The sequence below is a fragment of the Eschrichtius robustus genome, chromosome X (genome assembly GCF_028021215.1).
Source record: "Eschrichtius robustus isolate mEscRob2 chromosome X, mEscRob2.pri, whole genome shotgun sequence".
Taxonomy (NCBI): Eukaryota; Metazoa; Chordata; class Mammalia; order Artiodactyla; family Eschrichtiidae; genus Eschrichtius; species Eschrichtius robustus.
Window position 1 is genome coordinate 89383729 of NC_090845.1, and position 20082 is coordinate 89403810.

A 20082-nucleotide genomic window follows, 5' to 3' on the forward strand; every position below is an offset into this window, starting at 1 on the left:
AGCATGATTATTTTGAGATTCATCCATGTTGTTGCATGTATCAGTGGTCCATTCCTTTCCACTGCTGAGTAGTATTCCACTGTATAAACAAAGCACAGTTTATCCCTTCACCTGTTGATAGACACTGGGGTTGTCTCTAGGTTTTGGTGATCACAAATAAAGCCACTATGAACATTCATGTACAAGTCTTTGTATGGACATATTCTTTTATTTTTTTTCTAATACGTTTTTTTAACACCTTTATTGGAGTATAATTGCTTTACAATGGTGTGTGAGTTTCTGCTTTATAACAAAGTGAATCAGCTTTACATATACTTATATCCCCATATACCCTCCCTCCTGTGTCTCCCTCCCACCCTCCCTATCCCACCCCTCTAGGTGGTCACAAAGCACCGAGCTCATCTCCCTGTGCTATGCGGCTGCTTCGCACTAGCTATCTATTTTACGTTTGGTACTGTATATATGTCCATGCCGCTCTCTCACTTTGTCCCAGCTTACCCTTCCCCCTCCCTGTGTCCTCAAGTCCATTCTCTACATCTGTGTCTTTATTCCTGTCCTTCCCCTAGGTTCTTCAAAACCTGTTTTTTTTAGATTCCATATATATGTGTTAGCATACGGTATTTGTTTTTCTCTTTCTGACTTACTTCACTCTGTATGACAGACTCTAACTCCATCCACCTCACTACAAATAACTCAATCTCGTTTCTTTTTATGGCTGAGTAATATTCCATTGTATATATGTGCCACATCTTCTTTATCCATTCATCTGTCGATGGACACTTAGGTTGCTTCCATGTCCTGGCTATTGTAAGTAGAGCTGCAATGAACATTGTGGTACATGACTCTTTTTGATTTATGGTTTTCTCAGGGTATATGCCCAGTAGTGGGATGGCTGGGTCGTATGGTAGTTCTATTTTTAGTTTTTTAAGGAACCCCTATACTGTTTCTCCATAGTGGCTGTATCAATTTACATTCCCACCAACAGTGCAGGAGGGTTCCCTTTCCTCCACACCCTCTCCAGCATTTATTGTTTGTAGATTTTTTGATGATGGCCATTCTGACTGGTGTGAGGTGATATCTCATTGTAGTTTTGATTTGCATTTCTCTAATGATTAATGATGTTGAGCATTCTTTCATGTGTTTGTTGGCAATCTGTATATCTTCTACGACATATTCTTTTGCTTCTCTTGAGTGAATACCTAGAAATTTAAAGGCTGACTCACAGGTAGGTGCACATTTAACTTAAGACACTACTAAACTGTTTTTCAAAGTGGCTGCACCATTGTACACTCCTACCAGCACTGTATGAGAATTCCAGTTGCTCTATATCCTTGTCAAAAATTGGTATGGTCAGGGGATCGGATCAAGATGGCGGAGGAGCAGGAAGTGGAGCTCACCTCCTCCCATAAATACATCAAAAATACATCTACATGTGGAACGATTCTCACAGAACATCTACTGAACACTGGCAGAAGACCTCAGACTTCCAAAAGGGCAAGAAAATCTCTACGTAACAGGGTAGGACAAAAGAAAAAAAAGAAAGAAAGGAATAGGGATGGGACCTGTGTCCCTGGGAAGGAGCTGCAAAAGAGGAAAGGTCTCCACACACTGGTAAGTCCCCTCACTGGTGGGGAGATCAAGCCAGGACAGATGGTGAGCTTCGGAGCCTCGGAGGAGAGTGAAACAACTGGTTTATGGAGGGCAAAGTGGAGAAAGACCTGCACAGAAGGTCAGTGCCACCATCTGGCACTACCCAGCCTGAGACGCTCAGCCGCTGGGGCAGGTGGGGGCTGGGTGCTGAGCCTCGGGCTTCGGAGGTCATATCCAGGGAGAGGACTGGGGTTGGCTGCATGGAGACAGCCTGAGGGGGCTAAGGTGTGGTGCGCCACAATCAAGGGAATACAGGAATAAGCCTGGGCCCGCAGGAGAGGCAAGGCCCCATTGTTGGGGGGTGTGCTAGGAGAGGAGTGAGCTCACCATAGGAGCTTCTTTCTCCGAGCACAGACTCTCAAGCAGCAAGGCACTGCCTACACAAGCTCCAAGGGTGGGCGTGAGCCACCACTGCCATCTCAGACCCCAGAGATGGGCACAGACTGCTGCCACCATCAAGGATCCCAAGATTGAGTGCCAACCGCTGCCCCTGCCTCCCCAGGAAGGTGTGCAGCCCACTGCCACCAAGGATCCTGTGACCAGGCGCCAGCCACTGCCCCCACTTCCCTGGGAGTGCGCAAGACCCGCCACTGCCGAGGGTGCTGTGACCAGTCACCAACCTCTGCCCTCCCCACCCCTGCCGTCTCCCCTGGAGCATGCACCGCCAACACACGCTGAGGAAAGAGATGGCAAGCAACCAAACCAAAAACAGCCCTCACGCCAAAAAAATATTAAACCCAAACGACCTACGCAGGAACACTCCTGCATATAAATAGCCCTCCAAGACTACAGTAGATAACTGTTTCTCCTAAACTCACAGGGTAAGAGAAATATAAGCAAAATGAAGAAGCAGAGGAACCACTCCCAGTTAAAAGACCAAGAAAATTGTCCTGAAAGAACAAACAATGAAACAGACCACTTCAGTTTAATAGACATGGATTTCAAATAGGAGATAATGAAAATACTAAAGAAATTAAGAAAGGCTATTGACAGAAATGCAGATTACTATAAAAAGGAACAAGAAACTATAAGAAGGAACCAAGAAAAATTAGAAAATTCATTTGCCGAGACAAAAGCTGAGCTAAAGGCAATGAACAGCAGAATGAATAATGCAGAAGAAAGGATAAGTGATCTGGAAGATAGAATAATGAAAATTACCCAATCAAAACAGCAGGCAGAAAGCCAAATGAAAAAGAAAAAAAATGAAAGCAATATAAGAGACCTATGGGATAATATAAAGCGTGCCAATCTATGCATAATGGGGATTCCAGAAGGAGAAGAAAGAGAAAAGGGGATTGAAAATGTATTTGAAGGGGACTTCCCTGGTGGCGCAGTGGTTAAGAATCCACCTGCCAATGCAGGGGACACAGGTTCGAGCCCTGGTCTTGGAAGATCCCACATGCCGTGGAGCAACTAAGCCCGTGCACCACAACTACTGAGCCTGCATGCCACAACTACTGAAGCCCACACACCTAGAGCCCACGCTCCGCAACAAGAGAAGCCACCGCAGTGAGAATCCCACGCACCGCAACGAAGAGTAGCCCCGCTCGCCGCAACTAGAGAAAGCCAGTGTGCAGCAACGAAAACCCAATGCAGCCAAAAATAAATAAATAAATAAATTAAAAAGAAAAAAGAAAGGAAATGTATTTGAAGAAATTATGGCTGAAAACTTCCCAAACCTAAGAACGAAATAGATATCCAGATACAAGAAGCACAGAGGGTCCCAAACAAGATGATCCCAAACAGACCTATGCTAAGACATATTATAATAAAATGGAAAAAGTTAAAGAGAGGATTCTAAAGGCAGCAAGAGAAAAACAGAGTTAATTACAAGAGAACCCCCATAAGGCTATCAGCTGATTTCTCTACAGAAATGCTGCAGGACAGAAGGGAGTGGCAAAATATATTCAAAGTCTTTAAAGAGAAAAATCTGCAACCTAGAATGCTCTACCCAGCAAGATTATCATTTAGAATGGGAGGAGAAATAAAGAATTTCTCAGACAAGCAAAAACTAAAAGAATACAGCAATACTAAAGCTATCCTAAAAGAAATATTGAAAGGTCTTCTCTAAATTGAAAAGAAGCAAGAAAATATAGGAAGGAGGAAATCACAATTGGAAAGTAAATCACTAAAATTAGCCAGTATACAGATCAAAAAGAGAAAAAAAAACCTATTTGTGAAAGCGATGATAAACACAAGGAACAGCAAAAGGATAAACACGAAGATGTAAAAGAGGACATCAAAATCATAAAATGTGGGGAAGGAGAGTAAGAAAATGTAGATTATTTTTTTTTTAGAATGTGTTTGAGCCTATATGTCTATCAGTCAAAAGCAAGCAGATATAGGTAGAGGTTAACATACTTGAAAAACAGGGCAACCACAAATCAAAAATATACAACAGATTCACAAAAAACAAAAAGAAGAGACCACAAGCATAAAATAAAAGGAAATTATCAAGCCACAAAAAGAAAAAGAAAGGAACAAAGAAGAAACATAGAATCAACTGGAAAACAAGGTTTAAAATGGCAATAAATACATATGCATCAGTAATTACCTAAAATGTCAATGGACTGAATGCTCCAATCAAAAGACATAGAGTGGGGTTTCCCTGGTGGCGCAGTGGTTGAGAATCTGCCTGCCAATGCAGAGGACACGGGTTCGAGCCCTGGTCTGGTAAGATCCCACATGCCGCGGAGCAACTACTGAGCCCGTGAGCCACAACTACTGAGCCTGCGCGTCTGGAGCCTGTGCTCCGCAACAAGAGAGGCCGCGATAGTGAGAGGCCCACGCACCGCGATGAAGAGTGGCCCCCGCTCGCCGCAACTAGAGAAAGCCCTCACACAGAAACGAAGACCCAACACAGCCAAAAATAAATTAATTAATTAATTTTAAAAAAAAGACATAGAGTGGCAGCCTGGATACAAAAAAACAAGAGCCTACAATATGCTGCCTACAAGAGACCCACCTTAGGGCAAAGGACACACACAGACTGAAACTGAGGGGATGGAAAAAGTTATTTCATGTAAATGGAAATGACAAGAAAGCAGGAGTTGCAATACTCATATCAGACAAAATAGACTTTAAAACAAAGGCCATAAAGAAAAATAAAGAAGGACACTATATAATGGTAAAAGGATCAATACAAGAGAATTTTACACTTATCAACATATATGCACCTAATATAGGAGAACCCAAACACATAAAACAAACACTAACAGACATTAAGGGAGAAACTGATGGGAATATAGTAACAGTAGGAAACTTTAACACCACACTCACATCAATGGGCAGATCTTCTAGACAAAAAATCAGTAAGGCAAGAGAGATCCTAAATGATACAATAGAACAGTTAGACTTAATTGATATTTTCAGGATATTACATCTAAAAAAAAACAGAATACACATTCTTTTCAACTGCACATGGAACATTGTCTAGGATTGACCACATACTAGGGCACAAAACTAACCTCAACAAATTTAAGAGTATAGAAATTATTTCAAGAATCTTCTCTGACCACAATGGCATGAAACTAGAAATAAACCACAGGAAAATAAATGACAGAAAAATGATTACACGGAGACTAAGCAACATGCTACTAAAAAACCAATGGGTCAACGAGGAAATCAAAATGGAAATTAAAAAATACTTTGAGAAAACAACAAATGAAAACACAACCATACAAAATCTATGGGATGCAGCAATAGCAGTTCTTAGAGGGAAGTTCATAGCAATACAGGTCTTCCTAAAAAAACAAGAAAAATCTCAAATAAACAACCTAACATACCACCTAAAGGAATTAGAAAAAAAAAGAACAAACAAAACCTGAAGTCAGCAGAAGGAAGGAAGTAATAAAGATCAGGGAGGAAATAAACAAAATAGAGATTTTAAAAGACAATAGAAAAAGTAAATAAAACCAAGAGCTGGTTCTTTGAAAGGGTAAACAAAATTGACAAACCTCTGGCCAGGCTCACCAAGAAGAAAAGAGAGAGAACCCAAATAAAATAACAAATGAAAAAGGAGAAATCTCAACCGATACTGCAGAAATACAAAAAAAACCCATAAGAGAATAATATGAACAATTTTATGACAACAAATTTGACAACCTAGAAGAAACAGACAACTTTCTAGAAACATAAAGCCCACCAGACTGATCACTAGAAGTGAAATAGAATCTGTAATTTTAAAAAACTCTCTACAGAGAACACACGGCGTGCTTCAGGCTGCTGCAATGTCATGGTGGCCTCTGCTGCCGCAGGCTTGCCCCACATTCCATACCCCTCCCTCCCCCAGCCTGAGTGAGCCAGAGCCCCCTAATCAGCTGCTCCTTTAACCCCGTCCTGTCTGAGCAAACAGCAGACGCCCTCAGGTAACCTACATGCAGAGGCAGGGCCAAATCCAAAGCTGAACCCCAGGAGCTGTGCAAACAAAGAAGAGAAGGGGAAATTTCTCCCAGCAGCCTCAGGAACAGCGGATTAAATCTCCACAATCAACTTGATGTACCCTGCAACTCTGGAATACCCGAATAGACAACGAATCATCCCAAAATTGAGGTGGTGGACTTTGGGAGCAACTGCAGACTTGGGGTTTGCTTTCTGCATCTAATTTGTTTCTGGTTTTATGTTGATTGTAGTTTAGTATTTAGAGTATATTATCACTGGGAGATTTGTTTATTGATTTGACTGCTCTCTTCCTCTTTTTTTATATATATAGATAAATATTCTTTTTTCCTTTTTCTCTTTTTGTGAGTGTGCATGTGTATGCTTCCTTGTGTGATTTTTTCTGTATAGCTTTGCTTTTACCATTTGTCCTAGGGTTCTGTCCATTTCTTTTTTTTTTTTTTTCTTAGTATAGTTTTTAGTGGTTCTTATCATTGGTGGATTTCTTTTTTGTTTTGGTTGCTCTCTTCTTTCTTTCTTTTCTATTTTTTTTACTACTTTTTAGTTTTTCATATTTTTTTATTTTAATAACTTTATTTTATCTTATTATTATTTTTTCTTCCTTTCTTTCTTTTTTTCTCCCTTTTCTTCTGAGCCGTGTGGCTGACAGGGTCTTGGTGCTCCAGCCAGGTGTCGGGCCTGTGCCTCTGAGGTGGGAGAGCCGAGTTCAGGGCATTGGTCCACCAGAGACCTCCCAGCTCCATGTAATATCAAATGGCAAAAGCTTTCCCAGAGATCTCCAACCTCAACGCTAAGACACAGCTCCACTCAACGACCAGCAAGCTACAGTGCTGGACAGCCTATGCCAAACAACTAGCAAGACAGGAACACAACCCCACCCATTAGCAGAGAGGCTGCCTAAAATCACTATAAGGTCAAAGACACCCCAAAACACACCACCGGATGCGCTCCTGCACACCAGAAAGACAAGATCCAGTCTCATCCACCAGAACACAGGCACCACTCCCCTACACCAGGAACCCTACACACCCCAATGAACCAACCTTACCCACTGGGGGCAGAAACCAAAAGCAACAGGAACTACGAACCTGCAGCCTGCGAATAGGAGACCCCAAACACAGTAAGTTAAGCAAAATGAGAAGACAGAGAAACACACAGCAGATGAAGGAGCAAGGTAAAAACACACCAGACCAAACAAAGACCTACAAGAATTAAAGACCAAACAAACAATGAGGAACAACACAATAAATGAAATTTAAAATTCTCTTGAAGGAATCAATAGCAGAATAACTGAGGCAGAAGAACGGAGAAGTGACCTGGAAGATAAAATAGTGGAAATAACTACTGCAGAGCAGAATAAAGAAAAAAGAATGAAAAGAATTCAGGACACTCTCAGAGACCTCTGAGACAACATTAAACACACCAACATTCAAATTATAGGGGTCCCAGAAGAAGAATAGAAAAAGAAAGGGACTGGGAAAATATCTGGAGAGATTATAGTTGAAAACTTCCCGAATATGGGAAAAGAAATAGTCAATCAAGTCCAGGAAGCGCAGAGAGTCCCATACAGGATAAATCCAAGAAACACGCCAAGACACATATTAATCAAACTATCAAAAATTCAATACAAAGAAAAAATATTAAAAGCAGCAAGGGAAAAACAACAAATAACATACGAGGGAATCCCCATAAGGTTAACAGCTGATCTTTCACCAGAAAATCTGCAAGCCAGAAGGGAGTGGCAGGACATATTTAAAGTAACGAAAGAGAAAAACCTAGAACCAACATTACTCTACCCAGCAAGGATCTCATTCAGATTCAATGGAGAAATTAAAACCTTTAGAGACAAGCAAAAGCTAAGAGAATTTAGCACCACCAAACTGGCTTTACAACAAATGCTAAAGGAACTTCTTTAGGCAGGAAACACAAGAGAAGGAAAAGACCTACAATAACAAACCCAAAATAATTAAGAAAATGGTAATAGGAACATACATATTGATAACTACCTTAAATGTAAATGGATTAAATGCTCCCACCAAAAGACATAGACTGGCTGAATGGATACAAAAACAAGACCCATAAACATGCTGTCTATAAAAGACCCACTTCAGACCTAGGGACACATACAGACTGAAAGTGAGGGGATGGAAAAAGATATTCCATGCAAATGGAAATCAAATTAAAGCTGGAGTAGCAATTCTCATATCAGACAAAATAGACTTTAAAATAAAGACTATTACAAGAGACAAAGAAAGACACTAAATAGTGATCAAGGGATCAATCCAAGAAGAAGATATAACAATTGTAAATATTTATGCACCCAACATAGGAACACCTCAATACATAAGGCAAATGCTAACAGCCATAAAAGGGGAAATCGACAGTAACACAATCATAGTAGGGGACTTTAACACCCCACTTTCACCAATGGACAGATCATCCAAAATGAAAATAGATAAGGAAACACAAGCTTTAAATGATGCATTAAACAAGATGGACTTAATTGATATTTATAGGACATTCCATCCAAAAACAACAGGATATACTTTCTTCTCAAGTGCTCATGGAACATTCTCCAGGATAGATCATATCTTGGGTCACAAATCAAGCCTTGGTAAATTTAAGAAAATTGAAATCGTATCAAGTATCTTTTCCGACCACAACGCTATGAGACTAGATATCAATTACAGGAAAATATCTGTAAAAAATACAAACACATGGAGGCTAAGCCATACACTACTAAATAACCAAGAGATCACTGAAGAAATCAAAGAGGAAATTAAAAAATACCTAGAAACAAATGACAATGAAAACACGACGACCCAAAACCTATGTGATGCAGCAAAAGCTGTTGTAAGAGGGAAGTTTATAGCAATACAATCCTACTTCAAGAAACAAGAAACATCTCAAATAAACAACCTAACCTTACACCTAAAGCAATTAGAGAGAGAAGAACAAAAAAAACCCAAAGTTAGCCCATTAGCCAGACTCATCAAGAAAAAGAGGGAGAAGACTCAAATCAACAGAATTAGAAATGAAAAAGGAGAAGTAACAACTGACACTGCAGAAATACAAACGATCATGAGAGATTACTACAAGCAACTATATGCCAATAAAATGGACAAGCTGGAAGAACTGGACAAATTCTTAGAAAAGCACAACCTTCTGAGACTGAACCAGGAAGAAATGGAAAATATAAACAGAACAATCACAGGCACTGAAATTGAAACTGTGATTAAAAATCTTCCAATAAACAACAGCCCAGGACCAGACGGCTTCACAGGCGAATTCTATCAAACATTTAGAGAAGAGCTAACACCTATCCTTCTCAAACTCTTCCCAAATATAGCAGAGGGAGGAACACTCCCAAGCTCATTCTACGAGGCCACCATCACCCTGATACCAAAACCAGAAAAATATGTCACAAAGAAAGAAAACTACAGGCCCATATCACTGATGAACATAGAAGCAAAAATCCTCAACAAAATCCTAGCAAACAGAATCCAACAGAACATTAAAAGGATCATACACCAAGATCAAGTGGGGTTTATTCCAGGAATGCAAGGATTCTTCAATATACGCAAATCAATCTATGTGATAAGCCACACTAACAAACTGAAGGAGAAAAACCATATGATCATCTCAATAGATGCAGGAAAAGCTTTCAACAAAATTCAACACCCACTTATGATAAAAACCCTCCAGAAAGTAGGCATCAAGGGAACTTACCTCAACATAATAAAGGCTATATATGACAAACCCACAGCCAAGATCATTCTCAATGGTGAAAAACTGAAACCATTTCCTCTAAGATCAGGAACAAGACAAGGTTGTCCACTCTCACCACTATTATTCAACATAGTTTTGGAAGTTTTAGCCACAGGAATCAGAGAAGGAGAAGAATGAAAAGGAATCCAAATCAGAAAAGAAGAAGTAAAGCTGTCACTGTTTGCAGATGACAGGATAGTATACATAGAATCCTAAAGATGCTACCAGAAAACTACTAGAGCTAATCAATGAATTTGGTAAAGTAGCAGGATACAAAATTAATGCACAGAAGTCTCTTGCATTCCTATACACTAATGATAAATAATCTGAAAGAGAAATTAAGGAAACACTCCCATTTACCACTGCAACAAAAAGAATAAAATGCCTAGGCATAAACCTACCTAAGGAGACAAAAGATCTGTATGCAGAAAACTATTAAGACACTGATGAAAGAAATAAAAGATGACACAAACAGATGGGGTGATATACCATGTTCCTGGACTGGAAGAAACAACATTGTGAAAATGACTATACTACCCAAAGCAATCTACAGATTCAGTGCAATCCCTATCAAACTACCACTGGCATTTTTCACAGAACTAGAACAAAAGTTTTCACAATTTGTATGGAAACACAAAAGACCCCGAATAGCCAAAGCAATCTTGAGAAAGAAAAACGGAGCTGGAGGAATCAGGCTCCCTGACTTCAGACTATACTACAAAGCTACAGTAATCAAGAAAGTACGGTACTGGCACAAAGACAGAAATATAGATCAATGGAACAGGATAGAAAGCCCAGAGATAAACCCACGCACATATGGTCACCTTATCTTTGATAAAGGAGGCAGGAATATACAATGGAGAAAAGACAGCCTCTTCAATAAGTGGTGCTGGGAAAACTGGACAGCTACAAGTAAAAGAATGAAATTAGAACACTCCCTAACACCATACATAAAAATAAACTCAAAATTGATTAAAGACCTAAATGTAAGGCCAGACACTATAAAACTCTTAGAGGAAAACATAGGCAGAACACTCTATGACATAAATCACTGCAAGATCCTTTTTGACCCACCTCCTAGAGAAATGGAAATAAAAACAAAAATAAACAAATGGGACCTAATGAAACTTAAAAGCTTTTGCACAGCAAAGGAAGCCATAAACAAGATGAAAAGACAACCCTCAGAATGGGAGAAAATATTTGCAAACGAAGCAACTGACAAAGGATTAATCTCCAAAATTTACAAGCAGCTCATGCAACTCAATATCAAAAACACAAACAACCCAATCCAAAAATGGGTGGAAGACCTAAATAGACATTTCTCCAAAGAAGATATACAGATTGCCAACATACACATGAGAGAATGCTCAACATCACTTATCATTAGAGAAATGCAAATCAAAACTACAATGAGGTATCACTTCACACCAGTCAGAATGGCCATCATCAAACAATCTACAAACAATAAATGCTGGAGAGGGTGTGCAGAAAAGGGAACTCTCTTACACTGCTGGTAGGAATGTAAATTGATACAGCCACTATGGAAAACAGTATGGAGGTTCCTTAAAAAACTAAAAATAGAACTACCATATGACCCAGCAATCCCACTACTTGGCATATACCCCAAGAAAACCATAATTCAAAAAGAGTCATGTATCACAATGTTCATTGCAATTCTATTTTCAATAGCCAGGACATGGAAGCAACCTAAAGTGTCCACCGACAGATGAATGGATAAAGAAAATGTGGCACATATGTAAAATGGAATATTACTCAGCCATAAAAAGAAATGAAGTTGAGTTATTTGTAGTGAGGTGGATGGACCTAGAGTCTGTCATACAGAGTGAAGTAAGTCAGAAAGAGAAAAACAAATACTGTATGCTAACACATATATATGGAATCTAAAAAAAAAAAATGGTTCTGAAGAACCTAGGGGCAGGACAGGAATAAAGACGCAGAAGTAGAGAATGGACTTGAGGACATGGGGAGGGGGAAGAGTAAGCTGGGACGAAGTGAGAGAGTGGCATGGACATATATACACTACCAAATGTAAAACCGATAACTAGTGGGAAGCAGCCGCATAGCACAGGGAGATGAGCTCGGTGCTTTGTGACCACCTAGAGGGGTGGGATAGGGAGGGTGGGAGGGATATGCAAGAGGGAGGAGATATGGGGATATATGTATATATATAGCTGATTCACTTTGTTATAAAGCAGAAACTAACACACCATTGTAAAGCAATTATACTCCAATAAAGATGTTAAAAAAAAAAAACTCCCTACAAACAAAAGTCCAGAACCAGATCGCTTCACAGGCGAATTCTAGCAAACACACAAAGAAGAACTTATACTGATCCTTCTCAAACTTTTCCAGAAGACTGAAGAGGAGCGATCACTCCCAAAGACATTCTGTGAAGCCAGCATCACCCTGATACCAAAACCAGACAAAGATACCATGAAAAAAAGAAAATTATAGGCCAATACCTTTGATGAATATAGATGCAAAACTTCTCAACAAAATATTAGCAAACCGAATCCAACAACACATTAAAAAAGATCATATGCCACAACCAGTGGGATTCATCCCAAGTTCACAAGGATGGTTCAACATATGCAAAACAATCAATGTAATACACCACATAAACAAAAGAAAAGTCAAAAACCACATGATCCTCTCAGTAGATGCAGAAAAAGCCAAAATTCAACATCCATTGATGATAAAAACTCTTACCAAAATGGGTATAGAGGGAACATACCTCAACATAATAAAAGCCATTTATGACAAACCCACAGCCATTGTAATACTCAATGGTGAAAAGCTGAAAGCCTTCGTGCTCAACTCTGGAACAAGACAAGTATGCCCACTCTCACCTCCTCTATTCAACATAGTACTGGAAGTCCTAGCCACAGACAAGAAAAAGAGATAAAAGGTATCCATATTGGAAGGGAAGAGGAAAAATTGTCACTATATGCAGATGACATGATACTATACATAGAAAACCCTAAGGACTCCACACAAAAACTATTAGATCTAATAAATGAGTTCAGCAAAGTAGCAGGATACAAGATTGACACCCAGAATCGACTGCATCTTTACACTGACAATGAAATATCAGAAAGAGAATGTTAAAAAAAAAAATACCTTCTAGAATTGCACCAAAAAAAATACCTACGAATAAACCTGACCAAGGAGATGAAAGACTTATATGCTGAGAACTATAAAACATTAATAAAGGAAATTAAAGAGGATTCAAAGAAATGGAAAGATACCCCATGCTCTTGGATTGGAAGATTTAATATTGTTGAAATGGCAATACTACCCAAAGCAATCTACAGATTTAATGTGATCCCTATCAAATTACCCATGACATTTTTCACAGAACTAGAACAAATAATCCAAAAATTTACATGGAACCATAAAAGACCCAGAACTGTCAAAGTAATTCTGAGGGAAAAAAAAACACCTGCCTGCAGGTGACATAACTCTCGCAGACTTCAGAAAATACTACAAAGCTACAGTAATCAAAACAGACTGGTATTGGTACAAAAAGAGACATATGGATCAATGGAACAGAATAGACAGCCAAGAAATAAACCTACACACCTACAGTCAATCTTTGACAAAGGAGGCAAGAATCTAAAATAGTAAAAAGACAGTCTCTTTAGCAAGTGGTGCTGGGAAAGTTGGACAGCTGCATATAAATCAATGAAGTTAGAACACACCTTCACACCATGCACAAAAATAAACTCAAAATGGCTTAAAGACTTAAATATAAGACATGACACCGGGCTTCCCTGGTGGCGCAGTGGTTGAGAGTCTGCCTGCCAATGCAGGGGACACGGGTTCGAGCCCTGGTCTGGGAAGATCCCACATGCCACGGAGCAACTAAGCCCATGAGCCACAATTGCTGAGCCTGCGCGTCTGGAGCCTGTGCTCCGCAACAAGAGAGGCTGCGATAATGAGAGGCCCACGTACCGCGATAAAGAGTGGCCCCCACTTGCCGTAACTAGAGAAAGCCCTCGCACAGAAACGAAGACCCAACACAGCCATAAATAAATAAATAAATAAATAAATAAATAAATAAATAAATAAATAAAATGGATCATCACATTTAAAAAAAAAAAAGACATGACACCATAAAACTAGAAGAGAACCTAAGCAAAACATTCTCAGACATAAACTGTAGTAATATTTTCTTAGGTCAGTCTCCCAAGGCAATAGACATAAAAACAAAAATAAACAAATGGGACCTAATCAAACTTACAAGCTTTTGCACAGCAAATGAAACCATAAACAAAACGAAAAGACAACCTACAGAATGGGAGAAAATATTTGCAAATGATGCAACCGATGAGGGCTTAATCTCCAAAATATACAAACAGCTCATACAACTCAACAACAAAAAAACAAACAACCCAATTGAAAAATGGGCAGAAGACTTTAACAGACATTTCTCCAAAGAAGACATGCAGATGGCCAACAGGCACATGAAAAGATGCTCAACATCACTAATTAGAGAAATGCAAATCAAAACTATAATGAGGTACCACCTCACACTGGCCATCATCAAAAAGTCTACAAGTAACAAATGCTGGAGAGGGTGTGGGGAAAAGGGAATCCTCCTACACTGTTGGTGGGAATGTAAATTGGTGCAGCCACTATGCAAAACAGTATGGAGGTTCCTCAGAAAACTACAAGTAGAGTTACCATACGATCTAGCAATCCCACTCCTGGGCATATACCCAGACAAAACTATAATTCAAAAAGATACATGCAACCCTGTGTTCAAAGCAGCACTGTTCACAATAACCAAGACATAGAAACAACCTAAATGTCCATCGACAGATAAATGGATAAAGAAGATATGGTACACACATACAATGGAATACTACTCAGCCATAAAAAAGAATGAAATAATGCCACTGGCAGCAACATAGATGCAACTAGAGATTATCTTACTAAGTGAAGTCAGAAAGAGAAAGACAAATATCATATGATATCACTTATATGTGGAATCTAAACTATGGTACAAATGAACCTAGTTACAAAACAGAAATAGACTCACAGACATAGAGAACAGACTTGTGGTTGCCAAGGGGGATAGGAGGAGAGAGAGGGATGGACAGGGAGTTTGGGGTTAATAGATGCAAACTATTACTTTTAGAATGGATAACAAGGTCCTACCGTATAGCACAGGGAACTATATCCAATCTCCTGGGATAATTCATAACAGAAAAAAATATTTGAAAATAATGTATATATGTGCATAACTGAGTCACTTTGCTATACAGCAGAAATTAGCACAAGATTGTAAATTGACTATACTTCAATAAAAAATTTAAATTAAAAAAAACTGGTATAGTCAGTCTTTTATAATTTTAGCCATTCTAGTGGGTACACAGTAGCATCGTATAATGATTTTAATTTGCATTTCCCTTATGACTAATGATGTTGAGCAACTTTTCATGTGTTTATTTGACATCTGTATATTGTCTTTGGTAAAATGTTCAAATCTTTTGCCCATTTTCCATATTATCTGTATTCTTGAGTTTTTAAAATTCTGTCTCATTTTTTTCACTTAACATGTATACAGTACGATCCTTTTGTAAAAAGAAATTAAAACTTGAAAAACCCAACCCATATTTGTAAATTTAGACAGTCTGGTAATCCATATATCAAAATTATTAATGACTGGTAACAAGAACTGTCTGCGGCAGAGGAAGTGAGCTTACTGGGGACTCATTTGATATATTTCTATATTGCTTTTCATCAACCATATAAAACATGATAAAGTCATTTCTCTTTGGCCGAGGGAAAGTTAGGGGAAAAAGCACAAATAAAAAGTCAAAAATTCACCAGCAGCAGCCAAATGAGGAAAGGAATAAAGCCTCAAGTCATAAAGTTGAAAAAGTCATGGCTAAGAAGACAGAAGAAAGATCTAGCTCAGCAAAACTCCTTCCAATGCGGAGACATACAGATTAAGTGAGCAGGCAGTCCTGGGGTAAGACAAGGAAAACAAAAATCCTCAAGATTTGCAGCCCCAGGTATGACTGGGAGATCCCAACAGAGGCAGACAAGCCTGCTGGGGGATGTCATCTCTCAGGGTCACTGGTATGAGCTAGAGGATGCATACAGAGCTGGATTGAGTGAGCCCAGACATTTAAGAGAATTTCAGGAGACTGAAACCCAGATCCCCAAGCTGTCTTTTGCCCCTCCCCTCGGGTTACAGAAAAGAAGTATATAGAAAGCAATTTCTTTTTTCCCAAGTATTGTATTTTATTTTATTTACTTTTTATTGAAGTATAGTTGATTTACAATGTTTCAGGTGTACAGCAAAGTGATTCAGTTATATGCATATATATATATATTCTTTTTCAGATTTTTTTCCATTATGGGTTATTACAAGATATTGAATATAGTTCCCTGTGCTATACAGTAGGTCCTTGTTGTTTATCTGTTTTGTATATAGTAGTGTATATCTGCTAATCCCAAATTCCCAGTTTAACCCTCCCTACCCCTTTCCCCTTTGGTAACCATAAATTTGTTTTCTGTCTGTGAGTCTATTTCTGTTTTGTAAATAAGTTTATTTGTATCATATTCTAGATTCCACATATAAGTGATATCATATGGTATTTGTCTTTCTCTGTCTGACTTACTTCACTTAGTATGATAATCTCTAAGTCCATCCATGTTGCTCCAAATGGCATTTTTTCTTTTTTACAGCTGAGTAGTATTCCATTGTATATATGTACCACGTCTTCTTTGTCCATTCATCTGTTGATGGACACTTAAATTGCTTCCATGTCTTGGCTATTGTGAATAGTGCTGCTATGAACCTTGGGGTGCATGTATCTTTTCGAATTAGAGTTTTTGTCTTTTCCATATATATGCCCAGGAGTGGGATTGTTGGATCATATGGCAACTCCATTTTTAGTTTTTTAAGGAACCTCCATACTATTTTGCATAGTGGCTGTACCAATTTACATTCCCACCAACAGCGTAGGAGGGTTCTCTTTGATCCACACCCTCTCCAGAATTTATCATTTGTAGACTTTTTGATGATGGCCATTCTGACCAGTGTGAGGTGGTACCGTATTATCATTTTGATTTGTTTTTTTCTAGTAATTAGCAATGTTGAGCATCTTTTCATGTGCCTGTTGGCCATCTGTATGTCTTCTTTGGAGAAATGTCTATTAAAAGTCTTCTGCCCGTTTTTTGTTTGGGTTGTTTGGTTTTTTGATATTGAGCTGTATGAACTGTTTGTTTAGTTTGGAAATTAATCCCTTGTCAGCCACATCATTTGCAAATATTTTCTCCCATTTCGTAGGTTGTCTTTTCATTTTGTTTATGATTTCCTTTGCTGTGCAAAAGCTTTCAAGTTTAACTAGGTCTCATCTGTTTATTTTTGCTTTTGTTTCCATTACTCTAGGAGACAGGTCCAAAAAAATATTGCTGCAATTTATATCAAAGAGTGTCCTGCCTACATTTTCCTCTAGGAGTTTTATGGTATCTGGTCTTATAGTTAGGTCTTTAATCCATTTTGAGTTTATTTTTGTATATGGTGTTAGAGAATGCTCTAACTTCACTCTTTTACATGTAACTGTCCAGTTTTCCCCACACCACTGACTGAAGAGACTGTCTTTTCTCCGTTGTATATTCTTGCCTCTTTTGTCATAGATTAATTGACCATAAGTGTGTGGGTTTATTTCTGGGCTTTCTATCCTGTTCCATTGATCTATGTGTCTGTTATTGTGCTGGTACCATACTATTTTGATTACTGTAGCTGTGTAGTATAGTCTGAAGTCAGGGCACTTGATTCCTCCAGCTCCATTCATCTTTCTCAAGATTGTTTTGGCTACTCAGGGTCTTTTGTGTTTCCATACAAATTTTTAAATTTCTTGTTCCAGTTCTATGAAAAATACCATTGGTAATTTGATAGGGACTGCATTGAATCTGTAGATTGCCTTGGGTAGTATGGTCATTTTAACAATATTGATTCGTCCAACTGAAGAACATAGTATGTTTGTGTGGTCTTTAATTTCTTTCATCAGCCTCTTATAGTTTTTGGAGTACAGGTCTTTTGTAGAAAGTAACTTCTATCCTTAAACTAAAGTATAATTGAGTGTGGAGAAGAGATAAATTGTGTCAAGTTGAGATGAAAAGCCTGTCAAGAAGAATTCACACACTATATCAGAGCAAACAAAAAATACAGACAGAACCTCCCATGTTAAACATGAGTAGAATGAAAAGAAGTGGTCTAGAAGATACATAAATATGACATGGGGTGGGGAGAAATGGAAAGAACTTGCATGATGAACAAAGAACCCATTGTGGAGAAGAATATAACCATAGGAAAATAAGTAGCTTTTTTGTGAATGCTTTAGATTTACACAGGAACTTAATAAGAATATAGATTTGATAAGGCATAAGAGCTCAATACAAGATGATGAAACAACAAAATTAGAGAAAAAGGAAAACTGAGAGCAAAGAATAAATTAAAACCTAAACAAGATCATTCATTCAAATCAGTAAATTAGATACAGCAAAAAGGAAGGGGGGAGGGAAGAAGGGAAGAAATGGAAGAAAGAAAATGGCTGAAAATCAAAGTAATAGCACAGAAGAAAGGGTTGGGTTATTATGATTAATTGCTTTCACCTTTCTCTTTTTCTTTTGCATTTGATAGTAAAAGGACAGAAATGGAAGATGAAGAAATCCAATGTCCCTGAAGTGGAGAACTCAACTAGTGAAATAGAAAGAGTTCACAGGATACAATGCAGAAACATTTTCCATCAATGAAGAAAGAATTCATCAAGCGTACACTGTGTATTAGGGAAAAATGAAACAGGATGATCACCATTGAGATCTATCCTTGTTAAGTTACTAAACTTCAAGAAAAATACAAGGAAATTTTCAGGCATATTCAGACACACACACATGTGTGCATGCATGTATATGTGCACGCACACACACCACACACACACACACACACACAGAGTGTGTGTTACCTACAAGGGAGAAAAACAAAAGGCTAGCTGGCCTAAGACTTCTTCAGTTACATTCAGTGACAGAAGACAATGGAGTAATGTCTACAATATTCTAAGGGAAAGAAAGTGTAACCCAAGAATATAATATCCAGCCAAGACATCATTCAAATTCATAAAGGGACTAGGCAGACATTCTTAACATGAAAGAGTGAAATGAATATAGCACCCACAACCTCTTCTTGAAGGAACTTCTCAATGATAAAATCCTGACAATAAAGAAATAAGTCAAAGTAAAGGATTCAGAAATATAGATGAACCATGGGCCAAAGCCTGGTTTGTAAGCATAAGAATCTTTTAAATATGAACTAAAACTAAACAAACAGATAAAACAAGCAGATGGTTTATGATTGCATAACAGAATGTAAATGTTGTAAGCCCTGACAAAGTAAAAATAATTTGATTAATAAAAAGTGGGAGTAGGGGAAAGTGTTAGGAGGAAGTGTAAGGAAGCTAATCTCCTCCTCCTTCTTCATAGTAGAGTCCACTGATAATGTTTAATATTGAAAAAGGTAGATTTACAAAATGACTAAATGATCATTTGACCTAGCAACTCCACTCTTAGGTATCCTTCTAAGAGAAATGAAAACATATGTCCCCACAAAAACTCAATACAAATGTTCATAATAGCATTAGTCCAAAAAGTGGAAACAATCCAAATGTCCATCAACAGATGAATGGATAAACAAATGGGGGTATATACATATAATGGAATATTATTTGGCAATAAAAAGAAATGAAGTACTGATACATGCTTCAACATGGATGAACCTTGAAAACATTATGTTAAGTGAGACAAGACAGTCACAAAGGACCACATACTGTACGATTCTAATTAAATAAAATGTCCAAAATAGGCAAATATATAGAAATTAAAAGTAGATCAGGGACTGTTTAGGGATGGGAAAGATATGGAGGTTGGGGAGTCACTGATAGCTAAAGGGTACAGGGTTTCTTTTTAAGGTGACAAAAAGTTCTAAAATCAATTGAGGTGATGGTTGCACCATTCTGTGTATATACTAAAAACCATTGCATTGTACACTATTAATAGGTGAATGATATGGTGTATGAATTATAGCTTGATAAGGCTGTTACCAAAAAGACACTACAAAAAAATGACTAACTGCTCAATGGTTTTCATAATATTTTTTCTTAAGCTTAAATGGATATTAATGACTAATATCTTTTATGGTAAAGAAACATTCATCTGAAGATTAGCAATTCC

At 38.2% G+C, this 20082-nt stretch overlaps 1 protein-coding gene across 2 annotated transcripts in view; it reads right to left on the reverse strand.

Moving 5' to 3' along the window:
- The window catches only part of SYTL4 (synaptotagmin like 4), a 69687-nt gene that overhangs the window by 20022 nt on the left and 29583 nt on the right, over positions 1 to 20082 (reverse strand). The window lies entirely within an intron of this gene.